At 42.0% G+C, this 12,406-nt stretch overlaps 1 long non-coding RNA gene across 2 annotated transcripts; it reads right to left on the reverse strand.

Moving 5' to 3' along the window:
* Positions 1–8,103: 8,103 nt before the first annotated feature.
* Positions 8,104–11,216, reverse strand: LOC123409674. Of its 2 annotated transcripts, none has more exons than XR_006612880.1 (3): positions 10,982–11,216; positions 10,202–10,286; positions 8,104–8,299 (listed from the first exon to the last, which is right to left on the reverse strand). It is a non-coding gene; the product is annotated as an uncharacterized LOC123409674 (long non-coding RNA). The 2 variants fall into 2 exon arrangements; XR_006612879.1 differs by having other exon boundaries at positions 10,977–11,215.
* Between the last annotated feature and the right edge of the window lie 1,190 nt (positions 11,217–12,406).

Consider the following 12,406-nt stretch of genomic DNA (forward strand, 5'->3'; position numbering starts at 1 on the left):
TCAACGAGGCAACTTGGCGCCATTGATACAACCGGTAGAAATAGTATGCCGTCAACAGATCGTTTCTGACACCGTTGTTATCATACTACTTTGTTGTTACTACTTTGCTTGCAGATACTAATCTTTCAGGTGTGGTTGAATCTGACAAATTCAGCTGCTAATACTCGAGAGTATTCTCTCACCTCTTGTCTAGCGTACCAACAAATTTCTTGCTCTATTAAAGGTGGAACTCCTAAGTAACTTGGTGATCCCAGAATGCCCACTATACCTTGCTCTATTAAAGGAAACTACGTAAGAACTGCCTTATGTGACCTTGGAGCCGGTGTTAGTGTTATGCCACTCTCTCTTGATCGTAGACTTGAATTGGATAAGTTGACACCCACTGAAATTTCTCTGCAAATGGCCGAAAAATCAACTGCTTTCCCTATAGGCATTTGCGAGGATGTGCCTGTTGTGGTTGCTAACACCACTATCTTAACAGACTTTGTTATCTTGGATATTCCTGAGGACGATGCCATGGCTGTCATCCTTGGAAGACCCTTTTTAAACACTGGAGGGGCTGTTATAGATTGCAACAAAGGCAATGTCACTTTCCATGTCAATGGTAATGAGCACACAATGCACTTTCCTAAGAAACGATATCAAGTACATTGCATCAATGCTATCGAAAAGACTTCATCGGTTCTCATTGGGAGCTTTGAATGCCCTATTCCTCGTGTCAAGATGAAGTATGATTTGCTTGTTGGGGAGATACGTATCCCCATTGGGGTGACTTAGTGGCTATTCTAAAATTCTCCGTTCTCTCTTGCGATTCGAGAAGGTTTTGTCATAAGGACTTGATCAATCCCATTGACGGATTTCTTTCGATGACCATGAAACGGATGAATCAAGGAGTCACATACCTTTGTTTTAAGCTTTCTTTTTCTTTTTCTTAGAAGAAAAATGATAGAATTAGTTTAGTTTTTCCTGTTTTAGCATCCCGGAGAAAAATACCTCGAAAATAAAAGTTCTCCGATGGTCCTAAAAATTTAGTACGATTTTTTCTGGAATTTTTGAAAATTTCTGGGCCTGAGAGCTGGCCTGGGGGCCAGACGAGTGGGCCACAAGCCCTCCCACCGCCACCTACCCCCCTCGTGGCGGGGTGCAAGCTTGTGGGGCCCACAGGCACCGGCCCCTCCACTTATTCCAGCTCTCAGCCTCTTCTTCCACCTCTAGAAATAATTGTTTTGCAGCTCAAACCCGTGTTCTTGCTCATTTGGCTGTGATTTTCGATCTCCTTGCTCAAAGCACCATTCTCCGAACCGTTTTGGGGAAATTACTCCTTGGTAAGTGACTCCTCCATTGGTCCAATTAGTTTTTGCTCTAGTGCTTTATCCTTCGCGTATTCTTGCTATCTTGGTGACCCTGTTCTTGAGCTATAAATGTTGATTTTAGATGGTTCCAAGTAGTTTTAGCACGTGATACGGTCTCTTGCACTAGTAGGAGTAGTTGCTACCAGTTGGGTTAATCCTTATTTACTTTTCTTTCGAAGTCTCTAAAAATTTCAAATTTTTCAGAGCTAGAAAAAGGAAAAGATGAGGAGGTTCTTGAGAGGCTCTTCGAGCCATAACCACAAGGAGGATGAGAAGAACCACCCCAAGTACGTAGTCCCTCGAGTCACAGAAGTTCGAGCGTGCGAGTGGCCAAGTGATGATTTTTTGCACGCCGCCGGACTTTATGAAGACTTCTATTACTTGGTGGAGAACGCAGGTTTTACTACGTTCGTTGAAGATAAGTGCCCACAATATCTCCTCCTCACCAATATTTTCGTTCAAAGCTTCAACTTTTATCTGAGGAAGAATCCTCCCATGGTTGAGTTCATGATATGCGATGTCCCCAGTGCATGACGCTACAGGATTTTTGCAATGTATGTAAATTACCTTATGTTGGGGATATCCGTGACCCTCGTCCACGGGACTTGGAGGATTTCATTGGTTTTATTGCTGTTGGAGAAGAGAGAGGAGTGTCTCGCGCTAGAATTGCTAGCATACATTTTCCCGTGCTTCGGTACTTCTCACTATTTGTAGGAAAATGTTTGATTGGCCGTGGGGAGGCTGGATCACTTAGTTCTCCAAACCTTGCGGTTTTGCACGAAGGCCTTTATAACGAGAAGACTTATAGCTTGGGTGCTATAGTAGCTCAACGGTTGAACCTGAACCGTTCTAAAGGTGTTGTCTATGGAGGTATCTATGCTACCCGTCTTGCCAGACACTTCGAGATACCCATTAGACTGGAAGAGGAAGGAGAGATGCTTCTCCCTAAGAGATATCTGGATTATGACAGCATGGTTCGCCATGATTTTCTGGATAGAGATGAGAGTAGACGGATGATTTATAACCTGGTGTTTTAGTCAGGGTACTCGAGAGACTATTACTTTGCATGCTCCTTCGTTGTTTGATCTTCATGGAAGCAGGTACACTATTATCCCCGCGGACATCTACGCATATTGGGGCTTGGCCCAACCACAGGCGCCCGTGCCCGAGCCGCCAGTCGAGTACCAGACGCCAGTTTATCAGTGGGAGCCAGAGGAGCTCACACAGCAGTGGCATCCACAGTCTGCTCCGGAGTATCCTGGAGCTGGTTATTTCCCACCTTGGGAGTAGACCAAGCTAGGCCAAAAGCCTAAGCTTGGGGGAGTACGTGTTCTCACCGACTTTACATTCATGCTTATGCTTTCACATTGTTAGCCGGTGTTTACACTTTGCCACTGTATTATCCATGCTAGTTTCTTTTTGTTTTCTTGTTTTCTTGTTCTTGTGTCCTTTTGAGAAAATCCAAAAAGATTTTTCTTTCTTCTTTTGCTTGTTGGGAGCTTTCCCGTGTAAATAGTTTTCTTTTTCTTTGTGTCAAGGTAGAAGATATTGGTTACAATGTTTATTGGTTCTTGCATGCTTACCTGTTTAGCTTTCAAAGAGCCATATTATTTTGTCTTCTCCTTTGTGTTTGCCTGTAGATTTAGCTTAGTCCAATGCGCTTATTATTGTTCACATCGTTCGATCGTGCAAATGAAAGGGAACAATGATGATATATGATGAAGTGACTGAGACTGAAAAGCTGGTATGAACTCTATCTATTTTGTTTTTGTAAATATGACTAGCTTGTTGACCTAGATTTAGCTTTGTTGTGAGAGAACCATGTTTGCAATGACAACTTAGAGATCATAGTTTCTGATGCCATGCATATTTAGCTGAGAGCTTATAATGGTTTGTCTTGAATGCCAACATAGATTTTGAGATGACTATGATGTAGTATGATAGGATGGTATTCTCCTTTGAATGTTTCAAGTGGCTTGACTTGGCGCATGTTCATGCATGTAGTTGAAACAAAATCAACATAGCCTCTATGATGTTCGTATTCATGGTGATTTATATCATGTTCATGCTTGCATTCAATGTTAGTCAAACTCATTGAATCTTCATGACTGTTGTCGCTCTCTAGTTGGTCGTTTCCCAGTCTTTTGCTAGCCTTCAATTGTACTAAGCGGGAATACTGCTTGTGCATCCACTCCCATAAACCCAAAAGTTTTTCCATGAGAGTCCACCATACCTACCTATTTGCGGTGTCTACCTGTCGTTCCAAGTAAATTTACATGTGCCATTCTCTAAACCTTCAAGAAATAATCTGTTTTGCATGCCCGAACTGCTCATGTGGTGACAGAGGGCTATTGGTATCTTCCATGCTAGGAGTGTTATCCTCGACATGTGTTTATTCACAGTCATTCACGAGAAACGGGCCGGTATTTGGAATGCCCAGTTCCATGCTTAAATCGAAAACATAACTGTAAAACAAGACTCCCCCCGGATTGATGTTAGTATGGACGGTACCCGAGGATTCAGCTAGCTGTGGAGTGTGATTGATTGGTGGTGGGGGAGTTAAAACTTTACTTTTGTGTTTGGGAACCGCCTATAGCATGAGTAGCATGGAAGATATTGAGAACTCTTGGTCATTGCGTTGACAGTGAAAGCATGCCACCCAAAATTATTATCTCTGTTTTCAAAGCTTGAGCTCTGGCATTTCTGCAAATCAATGCTTCCCTCTCCGAAGGGCATGTCTATTTATTTTCCTGTTGAGTCATCCTTCTCTTATATAAGCACCAATTAGAGAGCACCTCTGTCATTTTTATGCTTTGCTTTTGATTGATATTGAGTATGACTATGACTGGATATTCGTTGCTATGAATTACAATGCTTAGTCAGCCCTTGATCTTTGAAAGTGCTCAGCATTTATGTTTTGCGGCCTCAGAAAGAGCTAGCGAGATACCACCTATTCATATTGCTTCATGCTTGTTTGGATTGAAGTGTTGGTATTTGAAACTCATTATTATTTGCTCGTTAGCTAATTATGCCATTGATATTAGTTTACCGTGAGACCTTTGTGTCATTTGCTTTTGTGGTTAACTTGTGACCTTGCTGAAATTCTAGTTATGAGTTACACATAGTTGCAACAACAAGATCAAACAGAGTTTGTCAAAGTTTTTCTTTCTCTCTCAATTTGTCAACTGAGTTGCATGAGGACAAGCAAGGTTTTAAGCTTGGGGGAGTTGATACGTCTCCATCGTATCTACTTTTCCAAACTCTTTTGCCCTTGTTTTGGACTCTAATTTGCATGATTTGAATGGAACTAACCTGGACTGACGCTGTTTTCAACAGAATTGCCTTGGTGTTATTTTTGTGCAGAAATCAAAGTTCTCCAAACGTCCTCAAAATTTACGAGGAGCAGTTTTGGAAAATATCAAAAATATATGCGCCAAGTTCCACCTCAGGGGGTGGGCCAGTAGGCCACAAGCCCCTGCTCCGCCACCACCCTTGGTGGCGGTGGGCAGGCTTGTGGGGCCCACACAGCCCTGCCGCCCCCAACTCCAGCTCTATAAGTTGCCTTTCATCCCAGAAAAAATTAAAAGAGAAGTTTTCGTCGTGTTTTCGATACGGAGGCGCCGCCACCACCTGTTCTTCATCTGGAAGGCAGATCTGGAGTCCGTCTTGTGCTCCGGAGAGGGGAAATCATCGCCATCGTCATCATCAACCTTCTTCCCTCTCCAATTCCATGAAGCTCTTCGTCGTTCGTGAGTAATCTATTCGTAGGCTCGCTGAGCGGTGATGAGTAGGATGAGATCTATCATGTAATCGACTTAGTTTTGATGGGGATTGATCCCTAGTATCCACTATGTTCTGAGATTGATGTTGCTACTACTTTGCCATGCTTAATGCTTGTCACTAGGGCCCGAGTGCCATGATTTCAGATCTGAAATTATTATGTTGTCAAAAATATATGTGTGTTTTAGATCCGATCTTGCAAGTTGTAGTTACCTACTGTGTGTTATGATCCGGCAACCCCGGAGTGACAATAACCGGAACCACTCCCGGTGATGACCATAGTTTGAGGAGTTCATGTGTTCACCAAGTGCTAATGCGTTGGTCCGGTTCTTTATTAAAAGAAGAACCTTAATATCCTGTAGTTTCCTTTTGGACCCCGCTGCCACGGGAGGGATGGACAATAGATGTCATGCAAGTTATTTTCCCTAAGCACGTATTACGACACACGGAATGCATGCCTACATCACATTGACGAACGGGAGCTAGCCACATATCTCTACGTGTTATAGCTGTTGCATGATGAATATCATCCAAACAAATCATCAACCCATTACCTACGAGCTTGTCCTACTGCTGTTACTTTTCTTGCTCTGTTGCTGCTGCTACTCCTGTTCCTACTGCTGTTACTTGTCTTGCTCTGCTGCTGCTGCTACTCCTGTTCCTACTGATGTTACTTGTCTTGCTCTGCTGCTACTACTGTTGCTACTGATGTTACTTGTTTTGCTCTGCTGCTGCTGCTACTACCGTTGCTATTACTGTCGCTTGCTACTATTGCTACTTGCTACTGCTGTCACTACTGTTGTTCCTTGCCGCTGCTATTGTTTGTTACACTGCTGCTACCTGCTACAATCTTGATTTGCTGATCGTTGACGGGAACTGACAATTTCCGTCAATGAGGCAACTTGGCGCCATTGATACAATCGTTAGGAATAGTCTGTCGTCAACAGATCGTTTCTGACACCGTTGTTATCATACTACTTTGCTTGCACATACTAATCTTTCAGGTGTGGTTGAATCTGACAAATTCAGCTGCTAATACTCGAGAGTATTCTCTCACCTCCTGTCTGGCGTACCAACAAATTTGGGTTGAATACTCTACCCTCGAAAACTGCCGCGAACCCACGCGCTGGTGGGCCGTCAACAACATTCTTCTAGTTCCGTTGCCGGGGAGTGCGAGCAGCATTCTTCTGGTGCCGTTGCAGGGGAAGGTTTGTTGTCATCAGCATTCGTCTAGCCATCGCCAGAGATTGCAATCACTCATCATTTCTGGTTCAGCTTTGTTGTGAGAGAAATATGTTTGCAATCACAACTTAGAGATCATGGTTGCGTATGCGATGCTTACTTAGCTAGGAGCTTATAATGGTTTGCCTTGGTTGCCAACATGAATGTTGAGATGACTATGATGTAGTATGATAGGATGGTATCCTCCTTTGAATGTTTCAAGTGGCTTGACTTGGCGCATGTAGTTGAAACAAAATCAACATAGCATCCATGATGTTCATGTTCATGGTGATTTATGTCCTACTCATGCTTGCACTCAATGTTAGTTAATCTCATTGCATTGTGATGACTATTGTCGCTCTCTAGTTGGTTGCTTCCTAGTCTTTTGCTAGCCTTCACTTGTACTTAGCGGGAATACTGCTTGTGCATCCACCTCCATAAACCCAAAGTTGTGCCATATGAGTCCACCATACCTACCTATGTGCGGTATCTAGCTGCCGTTCCAAGTAAATTTAAATGTGCCACTCTCTACATATTCAAGAAATAATCTGTTTTGCATGCCCGAACCACTCATGTCGTGACAGGGGGCTATTGGTATCTTCCATGCTACGCGTGTTATCCTCGATATGTGTTTATTCACTATCATGCATGAGAAAGGGGCCGGTAATTGGAATTCCCAATTCCATACTCAAATCGAAAAGATAATTGCAAAAAAAACTCTCCTAGGATTGATGTTTGTATGGACGGTATCCGAGGATTCGGCTAGCCGTGGAGTGTGATTGATTGGTGGTCGGGGGAGTTAAAACTTTACTTTTCTGTTTGGGAACCACCTATAGCATGTGTAGCGTGGAAGATGTTGAGAAATCTTAGTCATTGCGTTGACAATGAAATCATGCCACCCAAAATTAGTATCTCTGTTTTCAAAGCTTGAGCTCTGGCACCTCTGCAAATCAATGCTTCCCTCTGCGAAGGGCCTGTCTATTTATGTTCCAGTTGAGTCATCCTCGTCTTACAAAAGCACCAATTAGAGAGCACCTCTGTCATCTTTATGCTTTGCTTTTACACTACAAGGAATATGCTAATACACGACACTATTTTTTCGTCGCTACATCGTCACGGTTTTTAATTTACGACGATCTCACGACGAAAAATCAAGCGTCGAAAATGGAGCGTCAGAAATGAACAGCAGCGACGTTTTGATCAAAATCGTCGTAACTTTTACGACGATTCCTCGGTCGTCGTAACCTTTACGACGATCCTAAATCGTCATTGGCAATCAAACCAATCCTACGTGGCAATCCTACGTGGCAAAATTACGACGATATCAAAACATCATGGTTGAAATCATCCCAACCCATTACATGGGCTGGTCCAGTTCGGTGCTTTACGTGGGCCGAGCCCATTAAAATAGCCCATTGTGTATTTTTTTTCCTATGCTTTGATTACCTACATGGGCCTTGGCCAACAATTCGGCCTTTTTAGTTTCTAAACTATAGCCTTTTACTATCCATTTCTTTTTTGGGCCTCAACCTTTTTTATGCATTTCTATTTATATTTCAGCTTAATTGCTGCCAATAGATTCAGTTCCTCTTTTCAAAGCCCAAATAAATTTTGTTCAATAGACATTTCGACCAATTCTAGATTTTGCCCATGCCTATTTTTACCAAATAAAATTTATATCATCAACATAAAACCAGCCCAGATTCAATGCCAATGTATTTTCCAATTAGGATAGTATTATAAGAATATGTACATAACTCCCAGCATTTGAATTTTGTTTGCATGCAAATATACATCAAATTCTCAGCAAAATCAGCACTACATCCAAATTCCAAGAAAATTCAGCATTAGAAGAATGTGCATGCATGCCTAGATCATGCATGCCTTCCTTTCTTCTTACTTCTTCGTCATAGTGCTCGCGATGAAACATGAATGAAGGCCATCATCTGAATGTTATAAAATAGAATTATTAGAAACAAAAGAAAAGCACATCTGACAACATGTTAAGTTGGATGCAGTCTGTACACAAATAAAAATAGAAGAACAAATACGATGCATAGTTATCGGTGATACTAGTGATTGCGAACAATCTGTAAATACATTATATTAGTGACAAACATCATCATAAAGATAACAATGGGGATACATGTATGCACCAAAATGAGAAGTTATTTTGTATTTGAGAAACAGAAAATAGTTCAACATTGCAAACCTTGTTGTTCTACAACATTTGGAATTAAGTTGTTCATTAGAATGTTCAGTTTCTCCATATAACGTGGGTTTATTTTCAGATAAATTGATGCAAGTATTTTTCTAGTAATTGTAGTTGAAATCAATCGCATGTTCCAAAATGCTGTTAGGCTACAATACGACGGAGAAATCAACAGAATGGAATAAATTATGGGGACCAACTCATATAACACAAATTAGTTAAAAACTTTAAAATGCTACATATATGGGATTCTGTTGTTCCTTTTCACCACTACAGGTGACTAGCAATGTTGGCAGTTGGTGGGGCAAATTATTTATTTATTCAGCGGTCGTTTAAGAATTTTTTGCAGTTTTCAATCAAAATATTTAAGACTTTCTGAGCTTGCATTGTTGTTTGCTATTCCTGGAGCTACAAGAAACAATGGATGAATGAAAAGAATGGACCTGCAAAGTAGTATCTGGAATGAGTCTGCACTATGAACTGATAGGTAGACTTGTGGCTGCTCATAAAGTGATGCCTCCAATGTTCAGTCACCAGACAGTAAGCAGCTATTTAATACGAAGATGCCAATATACAGGTTACTTCATCAAATTACACACCTCACGTTCAGGAAACATACTTGCCTAATAAGGTGGATTTCAACCAGTTTTTGTCAATCTAATAAAGCTCGCATGGTAATCAGAATTGTAATAGACAATTAAAACACAAACTAGTCATTAACTGGTACTTGGCCAAATACAGTAGTTTCCTAAATCATGAACTAGTTACTAACTATATTTAGCTAAATACAGTATGTTCTTGAGAAGGCTAGTCGTGAATAACACAGATAGTCCAAAATCAATTGCGTGTAGAGGTGAACTTATCTTCTTATTTGAATGTAAGAAGTTCTCTAGTTTAAGGTCCCGATGGATGACACCATTTTTATGGCACATCTGTCACAGTATAATAGCAAGAATACATGTCAGATATCATAAAACTATCCAATATTGGAAGAAACACTGGTGAAACAAAAAGATGGACTCAAGTTAAAAATAAATGATGCCGCCATTCAGGTCTGATGGACTAAAAATGCCCCTTGTCTTTCTTTGTCTAGAATTATATATATACTCTGTATGCTAGTTACCTTAATAAAGAAACAAGAATACAAGATAGCCAATGAAATTAAGAATCATTCTTTAGCAGCAGATCAAACAAAAATTTTAATGCTCCTTGAATTCGTAAGTCCTAAACTAACTCCTAAGCTCGAGAATGTGCAAATGCTTCTATAAAAGCTTCAGACCACGAGTAACATCGTAAACCATGTATGTCGGCACTCCTAACAGCTATTGGTTGTCTAAACTGAACTACTGCGTCCCTAAACCTGTAATCATATAGATAGACGGGTTGTTGAAGTTTCATATAGATTTTTGTGCCTACAGATTACACACCTCAATCGCGTAGTATTTCTCAAAGAAATACTGTATCTGGCAAGTGCCGATACTGAACAAAGATACTGATGATATTCAGTTTTGGCTCCTGAGAATCTCAGAATAAGATTAACAGCGACGCGGGCACCAGGACCCAGGACACCAAAATTATGTACCCTTGAATGAACACAGAACAAGTTAGAAGCAAGTGAAGCAGCATTCGACCCTACCACGATAAATGTGACGAAATATCCACATGTTGTCATGCAAATCTTGCACGATAAGCTCCTGGTTAGGAGGCTGCATCGAGTAATCCTACAAGTTCCAAGGACATAACATATGTATGAGCTGAAGCACTCACAAAGAGTAACCAAGTAGATAAAAGAAAATATGGACAAGATGCTGATATATACAGGGGCGGTCGTGAAGTTTCGGAGGCCCCGGGGCGAAGTCAAATAAATGGGCCCAAGGCGACATAGGAGGAAAAAAGATTCCATATATTGATAGTTTTTTTTTGCAAAGCTACAATAAACAGTGGTAATTTTCCTTGTTAACTAATATATGATAACAACGTTATGTAAATTTTTATGTAAGCTCCTTTGATTATATTAATAAGTTTCAAAAAAACTCTCCTATACTAATATCCTAAAAATATGCACAGTTGCAATATAACTACTTTGCATGGTTTACTTTATTTAGCAAATAAATCAGAAGAGAACATTGGGAGTAGACGAGTAGTGAATGTTCAATCTGAGTAAATCTAAGATCCTGGTTTCCTATATTTACCAAATAAATTATCTAGCGAACAATTAGAGTAGGCAATGTTCAATATGAGTAAGTAAAGTTAAGATTGAGTTACCGAGAGTACAGGTAATCTTCAATGCAACCAGCAAACCCAACACTCACAATTTTCGAGTAATTTCAAGATTAAAATAGTCACCTAGACCATGATTCTAAGCAATTCCATGACTTAAACAATCAGTAGACCGAGATAAGGGAACTCACCTCACCTAATCTCCTGGCGTCGCACTTGCTTTATGCCCTCGCGCAGCCGTTGCTTGAAGCTCTCGTATGGATACTGATGGATGCCCCCGCACCACCGCTGATTTCTGTCGAGTGGCTACAAAATTGTTCCTGCGCCGCCGCTGTCGGTTGCCCTAGGCCCTAGTCCAGCTGCGGTTGATTCATCTCATGGGCGTCACGGCTAGTTACCCTCGTGTCGTCGGAGGGCCGATCCCCCTACCATCCATCATCCCAAATCCATCCCCAAATTAATCGCAGCACACATCAAACCCCGGGATTGTCCAGATCGGGGAGCTAACCAGAGGCATGGGGCACGACACTTGAGAGAGGGGATCTCACCTGATAGGGCCCTCGTTCCTCTATCCGGGCCGCTGCTGCCGGCCGTCGACTTCGCGGACAGCGGCGACCTGGGTCATCGAGTCGACAACGGCGAGGCGAGGAGAAGGCAGGGAAAGGACGGGGCCGCGCGGGGAAGAGAGGAAGGACTAGGCGGTTCGGATGGTGGAGGAGTTGCAGGGGGGCGGAGAGCGGCCGGCGGGCGGGCGGGAGGGCGGAGCTCCGGCGGGGGAGAAGAGGAACAGGGCCGTGGACAGGGCGGGGGGGGGAGAGGAAAAGGAACCAGATGAGTTGGACATGGAGACGGCCCATCTCTCACCGGACAACAGAGGAAAAAGGCGTGGGGGTTGGACGAAAAATTTGGCCGCGCGCGCGGCGTGCCGGTTTGGCGCGTGGAATTTCAGCAAAGTTTTGGGAGGAAAATTTTCCTTCTTTTTGATAAGAATTGGAGGGAAGTTTTGATAGTTATTTTTTAATAGTTTTTAGGGAAATGATGCTAATCATCCGGCGGATCGGACATTTTCCATCCGCCACCTCGTGCGCACGACACGTGTCCCGTGCGCTCGACCGCAACTATGAAGTCAATGGCGGGCGGTGCCGGTGAGAATCTAGATTGCAACATCGTTATTTTTTTTCCTGAAACATTACATGTGTTGAAAAACATATTTCCGCAACAACACATGTGTTGCAAAAAAGAGAAAATTGGGAAAAAAATCTGCAATTTGACTTTTTGTTGCAAAAAAATATCTACTGTAGCAGAAAAGAAAATCTATAACAAACAGAGTTGCAAAATATTTATGCAACAAGACTTTTGTTGTAGAGAAAGAATTCTACATATGTTTCCGCAACACGATCTTTTGCTGTGGAAAATATTATATAACAAGGAAAACTCTTCCCATCAGCCGGTCGATTTCTACGATCGCATAGTACAAGTAGGGCGTAATGACGAGTTTCTGCAACTTCGTCTCTGTTTCAAAAGACTCGTCAGTCATTTTTTAACCCGTCAGCCAAACGATGTAGCAGGGTTCTTGTTTCCGCAACTGAAGCGTTGTTTTAGGATTTTGTGTGGTGGACAG

The sequence above is a fragment of the Hordeum vulgare genome, chromosome 7H (genome assembly GCF_904849725.1).
Source record: "Hordeum vulgare subsp. vulgare chromosome 7H, MorexV3_pseudomolecules_assembly, whole genome shotgun sequence".
Classification (NCBI taxonomy): domain Eukaryota; kingdom Viridiplantae; phylum Streptophyta; class Magnoliopsida; order Poales; family Poaceae; genus Hordeum; species Hordeum vulgare.